The sequence below is a fragment of the Ylistrum balloti genome, unplaced genomic scaffold (genome assembly GCF_031769215.1).
Source record: "Ylistrum balloti isolate Yb309-2 unplaced genomic scaffold, AGI_CSIRO_Ybal_v1 Utg371170, whole genome shotgun sequence".
Taxonomy (NCBI): Eukaryota; Metazoa; Mollusca; class Bivalvia; order Pectinida; family Pectinidae; genus Ylistrum; species Ylistrum balloti.
Genome location: NW_026782639.1, coordinates 145,598 through 167,585, shown reverse-complemented (window position 1 = coordinate 167,585; position 21,988 = coordinate 145,598). Strand labels below are relative to the sequence as shown.

The window sequence follows — 21,988 nt, the reverse complement described above, 5'->3', positions numbered from 1 at the left end:
CAACTGTTGCCTTTAGCTTTAGTCAATACATGTGCTATAAAGTTCAATAACCTTTATAGGTTGATATAAATTTCTAGGGTTGATGAATCCATGTGTAAACCTCAGTAGCAGTGTATAATTGTGTAATGTGTATGATGTAGTTGTGTATATATACTTATCATTAATTGTATGTATCTGTCAGTCAGACGCAGTACCCTGCTAACTTTTCTCTCTTGTCTTACAGAGTCTACTCATCAGTCAAGCAGGACAACTGCTCACAACAATAACTCCACACGTACGTGTCAACAGAGCTGGATTTATGGTGCTGAATTTGTGAACTTTTTTGTGTTTATAGTTGATTAAGATTCAGTGTGCGACAAAAAAGGAGTTTTGAAACGTGTGAATAGTATTTCTTTTTTTTGTGTTATGGAGCACCGTTCTGTGGATTTTACATAACAACAATCTCCTATCATTGAGGATTATACGGAGAAAATTGCTAACGTTTGTTGAGGTAAGTTTATCCAGACATATTTCATTATTCTACTCCATAGAAAGCTCTGTGTTATGCTTTTGATGAGATTCAATTTAAAACTCCAAAGATTTACCTCACATTTCATCTTCAATTGTCTATATAATGCAGTTATCCTATATCTGCCATTCAGGTAAGTGTTAATTTTCTTTATTGTTGTTGGATTTTCAGAAGTTTCCAGAATATACAAATATCGGGTACAAGAAGTGGTGTGTGAACTATTTATGCACCAATATCACCTTCCACATCAGTTTCCAATTCAAACTCTGGTATCACATGCACTAGATTTATTTCCAGATAACTTTGTGTGGTTTCCAAATACTGTTAGAAGTTTTCATGTGATAATGTTATAAAGAGATTAAATATTACCGTACACATGGAATTTCATTCCAATTTTTTCTATAGATATATAGTTCACCATTTTACCTTAGAGCTGAATCAGCAGGGATCTAGTAACTTGCAGAAAGGCAGCGAGTGTCTAAACTAGCTGGAAACATGATCACCACACTACAAGTAAACCCAGACTTGAAAAAGAAATAGATAGATGTAATAGACTTGACATCCTATTGTCTATTAGGTTTTAATCATAATATAAGGCATTTTAACTAAGTGTTATGGATAAGGCAACGTCAAAGCTCAGGGGGAAGAAATTAGGGCTGAACGTTGAAGCGAAAAACTGACCTTACTCTGTACTTTAACATGGGGAAAGACGATATGTTCCAATATTTTAACACAGATCAATATATCAGTGTCTGTAAAATGTTTTATTTGTATAGATTTACAAAGATAAAATCTGGGATATAAATTTCTGTTAAAATATTTAGCTTAGTTAATGTAATATACACTCTGATTGGTTGATGGTTTCTGTGTCTTTGTAATCGTAGATCAAATTCTGATGCTGAAATTCAATCAACAGTCAGATTTTTAGGAAAATGTTTTGTGTAACAAGAAGTGACCCACAGCAGCTGATTATTTCATCGAGGTCTATGTGAGATTGATAATTTCTGTAGCCAGATATTCAGATCAATTCAAGGTAAAGCAAGTATGTATGCACCTAAATATCAATTTAAAAATAAATTTATCAGAATTCAAATCATTTTGAAATGTTATTATGAATTCAAGGCCTATTTGTTTTTACTAAGGCAATATCGATCCTAGTAAATACTTCAGAAGTTTATTCAGTGCAATCATATTTTTTTCAAAACTTAAATGAGATAACTTGACTGTATTTTAAACATCCAGTGAGATAATAAGAGATTATAATCCTTATTAGATATGTCTATAAATTGTAAAGGTAAGTAAGTAAGTAATTTTTTTTTTTTTTTTTTTATCTCTTTATACACCTACCACGGTATAGATAATTTAAGAAAACTCTGATCCTGTTACTATGTACCAACAAATTGGAATTTGTTAAAAATAAGTCAAAACAGTTTACAAATTCATTTGTTCACATTCTGAACACATTTTAAAACATAACAAAATTATACCTATATAAATTTACAAAAAATAGATAGAGTATATTTATCCCAGGTTTGGATGGTTGTATAATACACACAGTGTCTATTTATATTGTTTGGCAGTGCATTCATGATGGGTCAGTGTTCTAGTTGATAGCATTGTTAGTCACGTTGCATTACAACAATTAAGTGTAATTTTAGATATACTCTACAGTCACAAACACTGGAATATTAAGTTATGACCAATCCTAGGAAAGCTAGTTTTATTAGTTGCAGTTGAAAATTGATATCTAAAATTTCATACATTTTCTTCCTGAAAACATTGAAAAAAAATTATGAAAATGTTTGAAAATTAAGACAATGTACAGAATTTGACAAATGTTTCTATGAAATATGGTCGAAATCCTGTTGGTTATGATCTTGTATAATGTGATTGATCGTAAGCCACAGTTGTACTAAAAAGTACCTACAGGTCTGATGGGCCTTTTGTTCTAAGACGCCATGGTTGGGATGGTCGTTTGATTGTATGTCTGTCACATGTGTCTACCATTGCTCTGAGGTTAGGAGATGTTTGGCAGAAGTATGGGGATCAAACCACACAATGTAATGCCTACATGTGATAGAACATTCCTGTAGTTACCGTAATAAAACAGGCCTGTCTTAGTAACCCAGCATGCAAGTGCTAGCTTTTGATATCAGATACAAAAGGTAGAAAGGCATTTTGTTTTCTCTTTTGAACAACGTCTTTTGTAATTATGTCAAATGTATGGTTACTGAACTTGGTGAAGGCTGAGGTTAACAAAGATGTAAATTGTTAGTTATTTACATATCTTTTGGATGTCTATCTGTCGATTTCTATACAATCTTATTTCTGAATTACTAACAAATATTATTATCATTCTCTCTGTGCTTCATATTATGGTACACCAAATGTTTATGGGTACTACATGGTCTGAAAGCTATTTTGATGGTTTGGCTTGAAGGAATGAATTGGATTCCCTATGAATCTAATTTTTCCAATCTGTTAAATGATTTGAAATACTTAAAAGGTAACAATCTTTGTTAATGTTCCAGTGAAGAAAATCATTATCCAACATCACCAAAGTATTTATGTATAATATTGCACATGTTTTTAAACAAAAGATGTCATGATAGATTAAAGGACCCTGCTGATGATCTGTGTTATGTCATGATAGATTAAAAGACCCTTATGACGATCTATGTTATGTCATGATAGAATAAAAGACCCTGCTGATGATCTGTGTTACGTCATAATAGATTATAAAAACCTTCTGATGATCTTTGCTACGTCATGATGGAATGAAAGACACTGCTAATGATCTTTGTTATTGCCTGGAATGCTGTCTCTGTGGCTCTAGGAATTTACCTGAGTGACACACAGTCTATATATACACACATCAGGGTAGGTAATCATTCTTTAGTCCATACACCAATTATTACCATGGTAGGTAGGTAAACAGGCTTGGTAGACTGGAAGTATGGTAAGTTTGGTGGGGGATGTGGGGGGATGGGGGTAGGAGAATGTTATTCTGTTTGTGGGGAGGAAGAGAAATTGATGTAAGCATTGGACGGAGAGAGGATATACATGCTTTGGCAAGGAAAAAAGAAAGTTGAGTATATTAATGGAGTAAGTGACATAATGGTTCCCTTCTCGGAAGGCATTTTCTATATAGAAACACATTAACTTTTCCTTGATATCTCAGGACAGGAAATTACCAATAGAATATGACAAGAATGCCTGAACTACTATGTGTTCCAGCTGTGGTAGTAATGGTCCACCCTTCTCCAGGTGTTCATCACTGCACTAAGGTGACTAGGTAGACATGCCCACTAAAATGTACTGGAGCCAGCTGTAATGATAAATGGGGCCAAGGACAGTACATATAGACAGATGATGTTTTAGTTAAGAAATTAAGTGTTTTACTAAAGAGCAAAAAACAACAGTTGTCTTTGAGAAGACATGTTGAAGGAAACATGATAATAGCTGGAGGCAGGAGGAAGCAAAGTCCAACAAGTATATGATAGTGGCAGAGATTGACTAACAATGTCATGTTTTAAACAGCTAATGAAAATCCAAATGGCAATCTATAAACACTGTCAAGGAGAAGTCAACTGAAAGGGGAGACAAACCAGTAGTCAAGGAGAAGTCAACTCTAAAGGGGAGACAAACCAGTAGTCAAGGAGAAGTCAACTCTAAAGGGGAGACAAACCAGTAGTCAAGGAGTAGTCAACTCTAAAGGGGAGATAAACCAGTAGTCAAGGAGTAGTCAACTCTAAAGGGGAGACAAACCAGTAGTCAAGGAGTAGTCAACTCAAAAGGGGAGACAAACCAGTAGTCAAGGAGAAGTCAACACAAAAGGGGAGACAAACCAGTAGTCAAGGAGAAGTCAACTCTAAAGGGGAGACAAACCAGTAGTCAAGGAGAAGTCAACTCAAAAGGGGAGACAAACCAGCAGTCAAGGAGAAGTCAACTCTAAAGGGGAGACAAACCAGTAGTCAAGGAGTAGTCAACTCTAAAGGGGAGACAAACCAGTAGTCAAGGAGAAGTCAACTCTAAAGGGGAGAAAACCAGTAGTCAAGGAGAAGTCAACTCTAAAGGGGAGAAAACCAGTAGTCAAGGAGAAGTCAACTCAAAAGGGGAGACAAACCAGTAGTCAAGGAGAAGTCAACTCAAAGAGAGAAACAAACCAGTTGTCAAGGAGAAGTCAACTCAAAAGGGGAGACAAACCAGTTGTCAAGGAGAAGTCAACTCTAAAGGGGAGACAAACCAGTTGTCAAGGAGAAGTCAACTCAAAAGGGGAGACAAACCAGTAGTCAAGGAGAAGTCCACTGAAAGGGAAGACTAACCAGTAGTAAATGAGAAGCCAAATACAAAGAGGAGACTAGCCAGTAGTCAGGTTGAGACCAATTAATTTTAACGAGATTATTTTTAAAATGAGGAATAAAGTAGCACTCTAGACAATATGTTGAATTGTTCTATAGTTTAGTGATATTTAAGTGGAAACAAATTTCAAACATCGAGACTAGATGTCAGCAATGTTTTAGCTTTGCACACAAAGTTGAAGAAAAAAGAATTAACAGTGCTGGTAGGAGTCTGCTGGACTGCCTTTAGGGATAGGTGATGACAGTGTATGTACTGTTAAAGGAATATATTCATGATATTTCAATGTGTTGATGAGGGGCTAAGAAGTTCCACAGTTGAATCTTTTAAAACCTAAAACGTGACTGTAAATTTCAGTTGAAATATTAATTTTGATTGAATGTTGAAATTTTCACAATTTCTTTTCACAGCAAGAAAGCCTTGAAGTAAAAGCCAGGCAGGAGTGTGTCTGAATGTTTGTATTTAGATATAGTGTTGGTAAAGTGATATGAAATAGTAAACAATCCTTGAAAGTGATCAGTTTCAATTGAACACAAAGCTTCCTCTGGGTGGAATTAAGTGTAAATATTGTAAATGATTACGAGTTGGCAGGGGAGGGGGAAATAAATATGGTTACAGAATAGGGAGTTGGGGGCTGTTTCATAAGGAAGGGGTTAGTACAAATATGGTGAAGAGTTATGGGGTTGAGGCTATACTGTTTTGTAAGGAGGGTTTGATATAAATATGGTAAAGAAAGGGTTGGGGCAATTCTGTTTTAGGAGAGTGAGGTTTGAAATTTTCAGCAAAAAGTTATGTAAGAGCCAGGGGAGTGTGTCTGATATTGTTTTGATATAGTGTTGGTAAAGTGATATAAATGTAGTAAACAATCCTTGAAAGTGATCAGTATAACACAAAGTTCCTCTGGGTGGAGGGGTAGTAAATGATTATGGTAAAGAACTTAAGGGATGGGGACTGTATATTTTTGTGACAAAGAGAAGTATAATATGTTAAGGAGGAAGAAGATGAGAGGGTGAGGACTTTTCTATTCTTATTTATTTTTTTTCTGTCTATATAAATGTAGTATACTAAATTTAATTTTTTCTTATTTATTTTCTTGCCTAATGAGTTCTGTAAAATTCTACTGCATATTTTTAACTGAGCCAATAAGAATGATAGATATATACCCTATTTTTGTAAAATAAATTTACTATATCTAACTTGAATGGCTCCAGCATCTCATTCAAATGAATGCACAACAGTATTTGTGGAGGCTGTTTTACAGTAGATTTGAAATTTATGTACCAAGATACTATTATTTTAACTAAATTACTAGGATATAGCACTACTTTGTATCTTAATGTCTATTTGCATAGAACATGATAGGTGCTTTGTTTTTGCAGCAATTTCTGTTTAAATCCCTTAGAGTGACGGATCCCTTTTCAATGCCTGTTTTACTATAAGACATAGCCAAAATTTAACTCAAATATCTTCTTAAGTGTAACATTACACTCCCTACAACTACTTGTTATATAATAGCTTACAAAAAGTTGAGCATCAATTTTGTTTGAGTGTTTGGTGCTGGTTTTTATCAGGCTTCTGCCAGATTTTCCTCTCAAGAAAGGTGCTTATCCACTCGGCCTGTGACAACATAATCCTCCAGACTTAGTTCCCCCTCCGGAATTTAGCTTTGGGAGTGCACTATAGTGTATCCTGGGAGAAAAAGGAGCAATATCTTGAGTGATTTGAAGCATAAAAGGATGCAGATCACCTCTGTTTGACTTGTATGATGTAGGAAACGTAGTCTACAGAAAAAAAATTGACATCACTGTTGAATGTAATAGTTAGCATTCTCTTTGATATTTCCTTGCTTCTATTCATCCATAATTATCTCTCTGTCTTACCAAAAAATAACACGAAAAGCCTGTTAGTGTGACGTGTAATCTTCAGATTATAAGACAACAAGAATGCCAGGTCAAATGTCACAATAACCGTCCATCAGGAACTCCCAGGAGACTGAAATTTCTTATAACCTTATCCTGTAATTCCACAACAGTCAGGTTCTCCACTTTAAAACTCAACAGGGGTTAATAGATCAAATGTGACTTACCTACACCTGGGTACCATCTCTGCTTCAGAGAGTAAAGGACCACCGACAGAATAGATAAACAAGGCAAGTGGAACGCCTAGATTTACCAACACCTGAGTACCATCTTTACTTAGTTAAGGACAACCAACAGAATAGATAAACAAGGCAAGTGGAACACCTAGATTTACCAACACCTGGGTACCATCTCTACTTCAGAGAGTTAAGAACAACCTACAGAATAGATAAACAGGGCAAGTGGAACACCTAGATTTACCAACACCTGGGTACCATCTCTACTTCAGACAGTTGAGAACAACCTACAGAATAGATAAACAAGGCAAGTGGAACGCCTAGATTTACCAACACCTGGGTACCATCTCTACTTCAGAGAGTTAAGGACCACCGACAGAATAGATAAACAGGGCAAGTGGAACACCTAGATTTACCAACACCTGGGTACCATCTCTACTTCAGACAGTTGAGAACAACCTACAGAATAGATAAACAAGGCGAGTGGAACGCCTAGATTTACCTACACCTGGGTACTATGTCTACTTCAGAGAGTTAAGGACCACCGACAGAATAGATAAACAAGGCAAGTGGAACACCTAGATTTACCAACACCTGGGTACCATCTTTACTTAGTTAAGGACAACCGACAGAATAGATAAACAAGAAAATTAGGACACCTAGATTTACCTATACCTTGGTACCATCTGTATTACAGAGAGTTAATAACCACCAACAGAATAGGTAAACAAGGCAACTGGGACATCTAGGCTTACCAACACTGGGGTACCTTCTCTAATTTAGACGGTTAGGGACCACCAACAGGATAAGTAAACAGGATCAAGGAATTTAAAACCATCATCAGAATAGGCAGACAAGGGTAGGCAATTCTGAACTTCAGGTATTTATCTTCATAATGGTTTTGTTTATGGTTATGTATATAAGTCTGTTACTTAGGTAAGACATGGGAGGTTAAAGTCAAAGATATTTTTTTACTCTGATGTGAGCAATCCTTTATCCTTGTTTCATGTTATCACTATAGAACTGTACTGATTCACATTGTTTTATACTCCTACAAACAATGGCTCTCTTGAGTGCCTTTCCTTACTCCCACACATGCTGCAAATTTGAATCAGATCATTGGTATGTAATGATATAGAAATGTGTTTAAAATTTATTTTAATGTGTAGAAAAAGGGCTTTTGATTTTAATAGCCGATAGAACTACTGATATTCAGAAATGAGGATCTGCTGTGCTAGGATTTTTGATAACACAAGAAATTATTCACAATTGTTTTTATTCTCTCACAAACTTGATAATATAGAGACGTGTAACGCTTTATACATTTCAACAGCTACAGGAATGATATCTTTGACAGTAAAATAAAAAAGACATTAATTTTAATGCCTGCAAGAAAACTAGTTATATATTTCATGTAGAAATACACTTCAACTTCAAATGAAGAAGTAATATTTGGAATCACTTTAGGCGTGGTGAATTAAAGCTTGAGTAGGGGTGGCGTAGATCGTTATTTCATTGGCTGATGTGACTTTGTTGCGGAGAATACAGAACGATACAGGCCGAGAGAATAACTTATCACAGTAAAAAATTCAAGATAACAATTTCCTTTACACAACTAGAATTGGTTTCACATTTATATATATTGGCTGTAAATGAGAAAACTGGTGCTGGAAATTACCAAGTAGGGATCATATAATGTGTTAAAGAAACCTTCACTATACGTAAATACATAAACAACAGTGCTCTAAGCCTATATCATAATTTTATAGATCACTTGGTTGGAAGGTACAGCATCTGTCCATCTGGCCACTTTTTTTTCAATAACTTATAGACCTTAAGAAATGACCTTGATCCATATTCAAGGTCAAAGGGGTCAAATTATTGAAACATTCAAATGACCCGGGAGTTGATCTAGTGGATGGAACGCAGTACAAAAGCCGACTCCAGTGTTAATACAGTGGCTACTAACATCTGCATCTCAGAATTTAATGCAATGCTATTTTTTTATTATTTCTATTTTCTATGGGATGAACTGCCCACTTTGAAAATGCTAAGCTTCAAGAACACGTATAGACATTCTTTAGGCAAACTTTTACATTCAACAAATTTGTTTTGATTGAAGCCATCTATATTTGATATAATCTAGTTATATTTTCAAAAGTATTGATTATGTTTTGTTTTTTAAACAATTAAATTTAGAATTCATATTGAAATGTAGGTTATCCAACAGTTATATCTAGTCTCCATTCCAAATACGTAGAGTTGTTAATATTCAGAGCAGCCTCTGCAGCCGACATGATTTTTCTTGTCTATGTATACTTTTCCTTTAAAATCAATTTTAAGATGTGCTTTTTGATATTTTGATTCTTCCGTTTGGCAGAATATGTAAAATATGGGTTGCCTTGCCATAACATTACAGTGCCATTAGGTTCAAATAGTATTTAGGAATTATAAATGTGTGCTTTAGGTAAATCATTTAAAACATATTAGTTTCCAGAAGTAGTATACATGCCTGCAGAAAGATGGATGCATTAGATGTTTTAAGAACTCAAATTTACACCAACTACTTTGAAAAAAACTTAACGGCATGGTGGCCTTTTAGACGGAATTTGACTCTTGGCATCTTATCAACGAATCAAAATCTTTATAACACCTGTAAATTGGATTTATCGACCAATCACAGTTGATTTGATGTATACACCCTTCATTGAGTCTTTATAAAGAGGTGTGAGATTTCCTATTTATCATACGTTACTTTGCGTGATCAAAGGTACAAGTGTGATTTATGAAAAACTTTAAAACAAATTGTGATATCATCGAACATTATGTAAAACGCCTCAGACTTCAGTAAAAAGACATTTGTTCGTAAATGCACCATATACAGATCGTAGTCTGTGAGATTGGCTTGTTTGGAATATATCTTCTCTCCTTTGATATTGAACTTTGAATGCTTTGTCATCTTGAAACGGCATGCTTGTTTTTGTTCCAAATGTTAACATCATGATGTACAGGGTTGATGTTTTAAGTGGTTGTAACACAATTCCATGTGTTTGGAGAAGGTTGAGAATCTACATTGTTATCCTATCTCTGTCAGTACAGAAACACACTTTTCCTTCCTTGTGCTATTTCCTTGTCATTTTTGACAAATGATCTTTTTTAACTCTCATGTTTGTGATGTACAATCCTATTGTTTGGAACTCGGATTATACCACTGTAATGACAAATCCTTCGTTTGTTTCAGCCATTCTCGCTGCCATATTCTCACTGCTATAGTTAGTTCTTCAGTGTGTCTTTCAATTCTTCTTTTTTTCTTTTTGTGATGTTATTGTCATTATCAAGAGATTACACATTTCTTTCATTCAACAGATCTGTTGTGAAATAGAAAGCTTACAAATATACATTTGTTTCTCAAAGATTTTCCACAATGTCAGCATTCTTCGACATCACTATGTTGTTTATCCTGAAGAAGGCTACTATACTCAGCTCTACAGGAAGTTACCATTCCCACCACTACAAGAAGTTACCATTTTCACCATTACAGAAAGTTACATCCTCACCATAACAGGAAGTTGCCATCCTCACCAATACAGGAAGTTACCATTCTCATCATTACAGGAAGTTACCATTCTCACCACTACAGGAAGTTACCATTCTCACCACTACAGGAAGTTTCCATTCTCACCAATACAGGAAGTCACCATTCCCACCACTACAGGAAGTCACCATTCTCATTACTACAATAAGTTACCATTCTTACCACTACAGGAAGTTACCATTCTCACCACTACAGGAAGTTACCATTCTCACCTCTACAGGAAGTTACCATTCTCACCACTACAGGAAGTTACCATTCTCACCACTACAGGAAGTTACCATTCCCACCACTACAGGAAGTTACCATTCCCACCACAACAGGAAGTTACCATTCTTACCACTACAGGAAGTTACCATTCTTACCACTACAGGAAGTTATTATTCCCACCACTACAGGAAGTTACCATTCCCACCACTACAGGAAGTTACCATTCTCACCTCTACAGGAAGTTACCATTCTCACCACTACAAGAAGTTGCTATTCTCATCACTACAGGAAGTTACTATTCTCACTCGTACAAGAAGTTGCTTGTATGATTGTAGCATTCCATGGAACTGAGCTTGTAATAGACCTGTACAATAACTGGTTCACTCATTCCTTACAAAAACATTGAAGTACTTATGATGTGCTTCAGCTAGTGCAGACCACATGTACACTCTATTAATTGACCCATTTTTAAAGTTTTATGGATGGAATTCCATACTTGCTCTCAGAAGTGCTAGACAAGGTTTTTATTGATAAATCACATAATGTTAGAGATCAGATGGTATTTAAGAAATTATCAACAAATTTCTTCTTCAAGCTCAAAAAAGAGCCACTTAATTCTGAATATATGCTCCCCAAAGTTCAATAAAAAAATTTGAGTGTTTTACACAGTGTTGTGCTCAGCTGTGTTATTTGCATGCTAATGGATACATACCAATACTGTTTTATATCCATATGTTGGCTTACACCCAGAAAATCTCAAAATGTCTTCATTTTCTTTAGTGAGTACTTCTGATTTGCTATGTAGTAAAGGAAAGTGAATGATAAAATTTAATATTTTACAAGCTTGTTAGTGACCTTGATGAAATAACAAATTTATAACTTTTTCATGACCTTGATTAAATGCAAATATTATAAAAGGGACTTTTGTTAATAGATGTAGACTTCGTTATTAGTAAATGAGATGATGGTGTCACAATTTTTTATTTTTTTTTTAATTTTAAAGAACTTAGGGTATACACAACTTGTATTGTTTGTACTGAAAATGAGTAAGACTACAGACTCACTCTAACGGACAGTCAATCAGCTCACTATTGCAGCAGTCAGTTTAACTTTATTCTCATGAACACACTTTGGCAAAGGTTAAACAAATTTTATCCTTCCTTATGCATTGGTCAGCAAAAATGCAGCCTCACTTTAGGAATGGTCAATAAGACTGCAGCTTCACTTTGGCAAAAATTAGTAAAACTCAAGCCTCAGTGTTAGTCACGAACATGAGACAAATTGGTTTATACTGCAACGGTTCAAAATATTCAGATAATGGCATCTCATCAATGTGGTATCATGTCTGCTGACAGAAAATAAATATCTCAGACATAAGAACATTTTCATTGTCTACAATATCTATGGATTTATGTTTTCCTCCAACACAACAAGTACTAAGTATATAATCCTCAGACTTGCCAACACAATTCCCTGTGGCATTAAACGTTCATGCAATCATGACACAAAAGCCAAAGAGACATCATTAAAGAGCGAACATCGTGTAGATTTAGGTATCTAGGGGTATTATCTGTTGAATTAAAAATGTTGAAGATCCTTCTAAAAAAAGGCATTTAAGTTGACATTGTGATAGCTCATGATCTGTTTTGCGAGAAGAGATATCTATAGGTGGGCCACCGTGGGGAGGTATGGGCGACGCGGTCTCAACAGAGACTGTCAAATAGATTGACTGCAATGATCAGTTCCATTAGGGAAGTCAGCATTGCAGCTCAAACTGAAATAAATTATTTGTTGTTGTTGCGTTCATTTAAACTGATAAATGTTTATTTGACAATTGAAGCAGGTCATATATGGCCAATATCAGGTTGACCTGATAAAATCAAGTGAGCTGGGGACACTGAAAGGGTCATTTTAGGGCAGATTCTTCTTGTAGTATGATGAAGCTGGTCACTGCATCACTAAACAACATGTAGGAGGCCAGCCACTTTTTCTTTTTTCTTTTTTGGGGCTTAACGTCCTTGTTCCTGTTATAACCGAGCCTAGGATGATGCCTGCCACAAACTATCCACAGAAACTGTAACAAAAAATGTGCTCAATAACTGCTACAACACAGGGTGGTCTGTGATCTCCACTTTTCCAGAAACAGATCACTGTAGGTAGGGTCGAACCACATGACAAGTTTCTAAACTTGAGGTTTTATAGTTTGATGATCCATCCACTGAACTTATGCAGTCCTGGTCAATGTGACAAAGCTTTGTTAAAAGGATCTATTTCTTCTTTTGTTGAAGTAACCACTATTGGCTGCTGTGTGATGCAATGTTATGGTAGAATTCCTTCACTCTCATATTCACAATTGTTTGATCTGAAAATATGAAAATACCACTGCCTTTGTTACATGGTGGTTCATGTCTCGCAACACTAGGACAGAGGAGTGCACTGACTGACAGAGCTAATCCTGCTGTTTTCACTACTGCTGTGGATCAACTGATTAAAATAACAGTGGAAATTGACTTGGGAAATCATGGCAGTTTAGATGGCTGGTTTAATTAGCTGATGATAAAGTTAATCTTTTGGTCTTTCATAGGGGTTGAAGCTTGTGTTTAGAGATTTTTTATCATTGTGTAACATTCAGTAAAGATATATCTGCAAGATCATTAATACCAGCAAATTGTAGATTACAACAAATCACAACCCATGGGATAAGATTCTTTAATGGCTGTTACAGAGGGTTACTTATAGGTGTCTTATCCTATAATTCTAGAGAACTTTGTCACACATTCAACATACTTCATCAGTATTTAGTGACAACCTTTCTTTATCAGACTTGTTAGAGATGGTATTAGGGAAGGCATAACAGTATACACATCAATGTTTCATTGTTGTTTCATGGTATTTCTTGCAGTAGTGTATAATAAGGAGGAGATAGAACTTTCTACTAAACCAACCCAGGTGTGAACACTTAAAACTACTGTAAATGTCGTAGAGTCAACTCTTAACTATTCCTAAGCCCAAGTTTCATGGTGTTAGTGTTTAAAGTATCCATTAAAAGTGTCTACTTCTCTTCTGTAAATTATATATGTTTAAACTGATCAATTTGTGATCCTCTATGAACATGTGAAACTATAACAATTTTGAGATGTAAAGTTGACAAGAGTGACTAACAAAAGTACTGTTGATGGGCTGTAGGAGTGTTTGTTGTGGTAGGTGCTAAAAACTTGGATAAAAGTGTAGAAGCATCTCAGCTGCTGATAAAAACTGACCAAAATTTGACCATGGTCAGCTGATTCCCATGCCACCAAGGAAGATGATAAATATACAGTTAAATGGCCGGTATTATCATATACCATAGGGATTCCATTCAGGCTAACACATGGGTTCATCACCTCGTAAATGCAGCTGCAGTGGACATTGATGGCTGGGCATCATGTGGCTATACCAACTCGAGTGTAAACATTGTACATGAGGTTCTCCTGTACTAGTTATAAACATTTCTCTGTGGTTTAATACAAAAAGGATGTCAAAAGTTTAGTGTGTTTTGTACAACACAGTTATATATCTCAACACAGCAACTTCAGTATAAAGTTGGAGGATATATTTTGTACAGGACCAAACATTATTCTGTATAAGGCTGCATAGCAGCATGTCTGAGTGCCAGCTGCTTTGATATTTAGTATATAAAACAATAGAAGTACCAGAGGCTTGCTATTTGAAGTAAGCAAGTATAGTTACTGCATATAGAATTATCTAAAGTTGCCCGGCCAAATGATATTCAGGAAAGTGTACTAGGACAGTTCAAATAGTCTGCCATTGTAATGGCAGGGATACTGAGTTTAAAACACTTCAAATAAAAATATTGGTTTAATTTTCTGTTTTTTTCCCCTTATCTATTCGAACAAATTTTTCCAGAATTCACAGAGTTTCAGAGGTCGTAATTCAAGGGCCACTTCAACAATGGAAACTGAACCTCACATAAAAGTCAGCTTTGATAAATATCTCAGCTTACAAACATGTCAGGCATCCTTCCAAAGGTCTGCCAGCATTAACTGTTACTGATGTTAAATCAGATTTAAATCCTAAGTATTGTTATGCAAGAATCCCTGATATTGGGGTTCGTCTGTGAGGTGTATATAGTTTCTGTAACAATAGTTTAATGTCAGGTTTTACGATTGAGGTCCAGTGTCACTATTCTGTCAGAACTTTGAGATCAGTTCATGTCAGGATGATGATAAAATGTCATCTCTGTCATGTTATGTAGCACTGTAGACAACTCAAGACTTTGTTCTCCATCCCAAAATGGAGTTTTGCACCTCTTAAGTGGTACAATATCTCTAACTATTTAAATTTCAATGGCATCTCATCAATTATTATTGTACCCTTGGCAGCTATGTATTTTAAATCAAATTAATGTACTGCACTTCAACCAACTCAATACAAACCCTTTTAAAGCAGTATTGGAGAAGTTCTCGTTACGGCGATATTATGGTATTACAGCCTAACGTAATGGAGAAGGGACACTGCTGTTGATGTAAGGGACTGAGGTGTGACAGTCTCCAGCACTCCACATTGTTGTCATCTCATTACATAAAGACAGACAATTGTTTCAGCCTTCTCAGCTACTCTGTACCATGTGACAAGACAATTGTATCAGGCTTCCTTGCTACTCTGTATCATGTGACAAGACAATTGTATCTGCCTTCTCAGCTACTCTGTACCATGTGACAAGACAATTGTATCAGCCTTCTCAGCTACTCTGTACAATGTGACAAGACAACTGTGTCAGGTTTCCCAGCTCCTCTGAACCATGTGACAAGACAATTGTATCAGGATGCCTAGCTATTCTGTACCATTTGACATGTTAAAGACAAGGTGATATATGTTGAAGACAATGTCATATATATTGAAGACAAGGTGATATGTGTTGAAGACAAGGTGATATATGTTGAAAACAAGGTGATATATGTTGATGACAAGGTGATATGTGTTGAAGACAAGGTGATATAAGTTGAAGACCAGGTGATATATGTTGATGACAAGGTGATATGTGTTGAAGACAAGGTGATATATGTTGAAGACAAGGTGATATATGTTGATGACAAGGTGATATATACTGAAGACAAGGTGATATATGTTGATGACAAGGTGATATATGTCGAAGGCAAGGTGATATATGTTGATAACAAGGTGATATATGTTGAAGACAAGGTGGTTTATGTGGAAGACAAGGTGATATATGTTGGAGACAAGGTCATATATGTTATAGACAAGGTGATATATGTTGATGACAAGGTGATATATAATGAAGACAAGGTCTTATGTGTTGATGACAAGGTGATTTATGTTGATGACAAGGTGATATATGTTGGAGGCAAGGTGATATATGTTGGAGACAAGGTCATATATGTTGAAGACAAGGTGATATATACTGAAGACTAGGTGAAATTTGCTTAAGACACACAGGCAAAATTCTACTGACAATCAGGTGTTTATACTAACAACAAGACAACATATATCTGGTACTACTCACATGACAATGATCTGATTATTAGGTAACATTTACTGACAACTGGATATTATCCATCAACACCTTGACCGCTTGGACTGTAAACAAAGTATAAGATCAACTGACGTTGTGAAACAGATGCTATAATCGTTAGACTCGCGGAGGCTGTTATTGTTGTTGATTAATAGTATATCTGTAGTATTGATCATGACAACATATTCTGTCATTAAACTTTAAATGTCGTAAGTTATACTGTTTATGAGAATGAATAAAACAATTTCTCTTAATGCTGTTTTTCTGTTTCCATTTTATGACTTTGTGATAAAGTTTATCACAGAAATAGATGTATATATATTTGTGTCCATATATCAGTTTTACGAGTATTCCAGTGTGCTGTAGATCAATGACAGATTTCATATGACATAGGAGATACAGTTATTGAAGATTACATAGTGTATGTATGCATACATCACTTATCTAGTAAATGTAAATTTCAACAATGATAAAGTTGTTTTTAGTTTCAGATACCCTGGGAAAACAGTTTTAGAATGTAATTTCCTACTTGCTCAACAATACAACTTTTAAATCTTGACACCAAGTTTTTTTTAGTAAGTGTCAAAGTCTCTGTTGACAATAAAATATAACTTGACTCTCTCTCCTCCACACCCCAAGTATTCACCATGTTTGTAAACCTCAAAAAGAATGTACCTTCTGATCAAAGGGAACCTATATCAGTACTGTCATGAAGGGTTTACATGATCCAGCTCTGGAGATTACATTTTGCCTGTAAATGGAATCTGTGTCAGCACTGTCATCAAGAGTTTGAAAGATCCAGCTCTGGAGATTCTGTTTTGTAAAGGGAACGTGTGTCAGCACTGTCATCAAGAGTTTGAAAGATCGTGCCAGGGAGATTCCATTCTGTCTGGCATTCATGTTCTGAGATGAAAAATAAGATCATCATGGTTACTGTAGTCTTGTAAATATTGGTTTTATATGATGTTGGTTCCAATGATATGATAGAAAATAATGAAATTCACTGAACATGGTTTGTAAATATAAACATGTGTGATTTAGTTTAATTCCTTTCTAAGTACTCAAACTGACTCATAATATTTCACACAGTAAGTTTGTGTTGCTTGAACAATAAACATTTTATTTATCACATAAAGCTACTGTTTGAATTTCTCAGAAAATTGGTTACATTTGGAAACTCTGTATCACACGGAAAGGAAACCTGTTGATTGACATGCTCGCATGTGTGTGATCTTACTTCTTAGAGATACAACATATATGCATAATTTTTAGATAAGTTTGTGTTTTTTTTCCTAGGTTCTTATCAATATCTTTGGGTTGTAAACAAACTATGTAACAAAATCTGATATAATATTTTGTCAGTGTTCTATTGAGTTGCCTGGTGATTCTTTGACTGATTTGGTTAACAGAGTCTGGCCAATCAGAGCTCACATTGCAAGGTTGGCTGGATATTTTGGCATTATATGTATGTACTTTAACATAAATTGGGTATGTTCGCATCATGTTTTGACAGGTTACCTCTGGTCAACCAATCAACTTCCCTGATACAAGGGTCATTAACTAATCAAATTGGTTGTTTGGTTGGCATTCTCACATGTTTTGATAGGTCTGCTCAAGGTGTGCAATTAGTGTTTTACCCGGCAAACCAGTACTCTGACCTTGACCTTGCAGACATTCCTGTTACATATGTGTAGGTTATTGACCACTCAACATGACCTTGACAACCTGGTTCCGGTATGGGTTATTAACCAATGGACATGGCTTTTGTGTAATAATTCAAATTAGAAGTTAGTCAGAAAACAGATGGGAAGTTTGTTCCACAAGTGTGTTAAATCATGCAATCATTACCAGCCAACTGAACTGTGACATATTTGTCCAGTCGTATGAGAAGTTACTGTCTTAAACAGGGCTATAACAGACTGTGCACATTTGGTATCCTGGTTGAGGTTATAACCAGGATGTTAAGTCCCATCAGTCAGTCAGATTTTACAGGTTGACTTTTAGTAAAGAATGCTTTATCCAAAGCTAGGCCCACCCACCTAGCTCACTTCACCCATTACTGGGACCCAAAGCCAAGCTAACTTTCCTAGGTTACCTCACCCATCACTGGGACCCAAAGCCAAGCTAACTTTCCTAGCTCACCTCACCTGTCACTGGGACCCAAAGCCAAGCTAACTTTCCTAGCTCACCTCACCTGTCACTGGGACCCAAAGCCAAGCTAACTTTCCTAGCTCAACTCAACCGTCACTGGGACCCAAAGCCAACTGACCTAGCTCATCTATCAACTTTTCTCTTACAGTATAAGGTAATAAAACAATACCCAACAACCCTTCCCTCTTATCCTACATCTAATCTCCCTCCTCACTCCTTTCCTCCTCTTTCCCCCCCCCCCCCCCCCCTCATTCCTCCCCTCCCCCCACTCCACTCATCCACCCATCCCTGATTTTTGTTCGAATTTAATCATTAGTGGTAGCCATACTTCTTTATCATCACTAGTGAGAATTACAATGAAAGTACAGAGTTTTTTTAACAACTATGTCTAGTTGATAATGTTTCACAGAGGGAATTACTTTCAGGTCTTAAATTTTATTGCTTTGGAAAAACAAAACATGGTTTTACCATATTGCTTAAACTGTGATGATTGTGGGAAGGCTAGCATTAGATATGTAGTATGTTTTTACATAACATAGAAACCTATGGGAAATCATTACTGCTACCTGTACTATATAGTTTTTGTGTAAAAAAAATTACCTTTATCTGTTTCAGCATCTGATGGCTTCTTATCAGTGATAAAACGGTAAAAAAAATTCTTTACAAGTGTGTTCAATTTCAACACTTAGAGTTTCAAATGAATTTTTCATCTAGTCCTAAAAGCTCATGATGGACAATTTCAATATTGGTAAGCTCATTGATGTTTCTAACAACAGCAAATTCCACCAAAAGCCACCATGCTACAGTAATTGTTTCTTACAATCTGTTGTTACCATGGATACATAAAAGTCCAATCAGAGGAGTTTAAATAATTTTGTCCTTCAATCCATTTCAGGATTACGTATATTACATCATCAATAGAGGAATTGGAACCTTGAGAAATCAATTTAAAATGAATTAACTTTTTCTCGAGACTAGGATGTTAGGTACATGGATTGCTTTCAGTCACGCTATTTTGCGTCCAAACCATCCCATTTGATGTCATTGTGGGACAGATCACTTTCATAAGCTTTCTTGTATTGTTATAGTTTGTATGTCAAATTTTCTTCATTTGTTATGCAAATTAGGAAGAGGAGGAGCCATTCCTGAGGCCAGGTTTCAAAATGGTAAACTAATTAAATAAACCTGTTTTGAGTTGTCTTCATATGGTGGGAGGGGGGGGGGGGGCTCAACTTTGCTTTTATTTGAAAGGTTATCAGCAAAGAAAGAAAAAGGAATAAAAAAAGAAAATGGAATATACAGATATCACTTTTTCTTTCCTCTTCAAAACCAAATCGGAGAGGAACTATGTCAGGAGTGACTTCTGTTTTACACAATAAATCTTCTTCTAGTTTTTAAATAACTCAGGACAATATGGCATTATATTGATTCTTCCAACTTTTTGGATGGTAGATTACATTGTGATCGTAAAGCAGCAGCCGTCCCTAATGTGCTTTATGATGTCAGTAGTTCCTGTAAGATGGCAGTATCCAGTCTGTGTTATCTCTCTCTTTCTCGTTATCTCTCCTGACAAACTGTTTCCAACTCACCATTTTACAGTTTTTTTTTTTGTTATCAATGAATTTGTTTTAAAGATGTAATTTATAAAAAATAATTGGAAGCTCAATTTGGTTTAGTATCTTAAAAGTCAAAATGTCTATCTTTTGAGAAGCTTCTAAAAAAAACTTCAATGCTTTATAATTTACCAGAGTTTAGAAAGACAAGTGTTTAAACTGCTTTAGTTTGAAGTATTCTCTCAAAAGTAATTGATTTATGAAAATTTTGTGACTTTTCACTAGAAATTTGTGCTTTTATTCTACAGGTAATATAGAATTATGATACAAAAGTTGATCACTGACTCTGTACAGGCCATGGTAGCTTGGGCAATCCATTCCTAACCACTGAAAACCAAATAGGCAATATCTTTCATAATCCATTTACTGCCATATCCAGTATATATGGGACATTTATTAAGCTAAAGAGAAAAACAGTGTTTTAAAATATGAAAATTAATTTTTATCTCACCTGCTTGAAAGGCAAGCGAGTTTATGCCTTGTACATCAGCCATCATCAGCCTGTCATGCATCCATCTGCCATCAACTTTTCTAACATTCTGCACCTCCCCATCTAGATTTGACTTTTGTTTCGATCACTTTGAACTCTTTTCAGTTGCCCCTGAGGCTTCATATTTTAAGTCCCTAGCATTACTAGGGAATTCTAGCAGGACAAAACAGTGTATGAAGCAGTTTAATTCATTGAATGTCTCAAGTTATCTGACTCTAAATTGTTTCAAAGTGTGCTATTTGCTTGTGCTTCTTTTGTACAAGCTTTCCTATAAAGAAAAAGCCTAGGGTGCTGGTATCAGGTCTGTAGCATGCTGCAATTGAGGGCTACCAAGTTTATTCAAATGAATGACCTTGATTTACTTTCAAGATCACAAGGAATCAAATATATCAAAATTTTTTAAACAATTTCTTCTAGATAATGAAAAGGCAAGGCTGCTGATATAGGGCCTGTAGCATCCTGGAATGAAAGACTACAGAAATGGTTCAAATGAAATGACCTATGTCAAGGTCACAGGGGTCAAATTGGGTTAAGAACTTAAAAATTCTTTTTTTAAACAAGCAATAGGTCCTGGGTCATGGTTTATTTGTAAATAGCTTGCTTTAAAAATAGGCTTTCAAATTTGAAGAAATTTACATAGCGAGCTGACCCAACACAGTCGTGAATTCTCTATAAGCTGAAGAACAGGTAAGCAATTCAGGCCCTTGGACGTCTTATATTAAGTTCCTTAGGGAAAGTGAAACAACTTGAAAAAATGTTATGTATAACAGTTTGAAATGAGATTTGGAATTCTATCAATCAAATTAAAGGTTTCTGGTTAAATACCACTTGTTAGTCAGACTACTGGTAATTACAGAATTGTGTGGGGGTTGTGCAGCATATACAAGACATAAAACTTTCTGAAGGAGCTGTCATTTTAGATACTGATAACATGTGTTTGTATCATTAGATCTGTCATTTACAAAACCTCCTCAACTTATTAAGTGTCTTGTGTTTGCTAGTTCTCTCTTCTCAGATTTATTCCAATAACTGACATTATGTTTGACTCGCATGTCTGATGACTGCTTAGTGAAATGGCTGTCCATAATTGCTCTGTTAGTGGCAGTCTAACGTGACTTTTGTTGATAACATTTTTATATTGAGAGTCTCTAAATTTCCAACCCTATTGTGACTGTTTGCCAACATTAGAAATGTTCTCCAATCAATCTGCCTGGCAGATCTGATTCTTTAACATGTTGCTCCTATGATGAGAAGAAACAGTATTGTAATGTAGAAAATATGGCTTTGTTTCCAGTAATGATATTTTTTGTCCTATTGTCTATTGTCTGAAGAAATGCAACTAGTACATAGCCATTGAACATACAGAAAGGGTTGGGAACAATGTTCTTCATTCTCCCTCCGTTCTTAATCAATGTGATATCAGGAAAAGCTTGATAC

At 35.6% G+C, this 21,988-nt stretch overlaps 1 protein-coding gene across 2 annotated transcripts in view; it reads left to right on the top strand.

Moving 5' to 3' along the window:
• Window positions 1-224: 224 nt before the first annotated feature.
• The window catches only part of LOC132561194 (thrombospondin type-1 domain-containing protein 7A-like), a 125,603-nt gene continuing 103,839 nt past the window's right edge, over window positions 225-21,988 (top strand). The window contains exon 1 of one of the 2 annotated variants that reach the window (XM_060225922.1): window positions 225-490. The gene's annotated coding sequence lies outside the window, so the exon portion shown is untranslated. The remainder of the gene's footprint in view (window positions 491-21,988) is intronic. The other variant, XM_060225923.1, reaches the window with a different exon arrangement.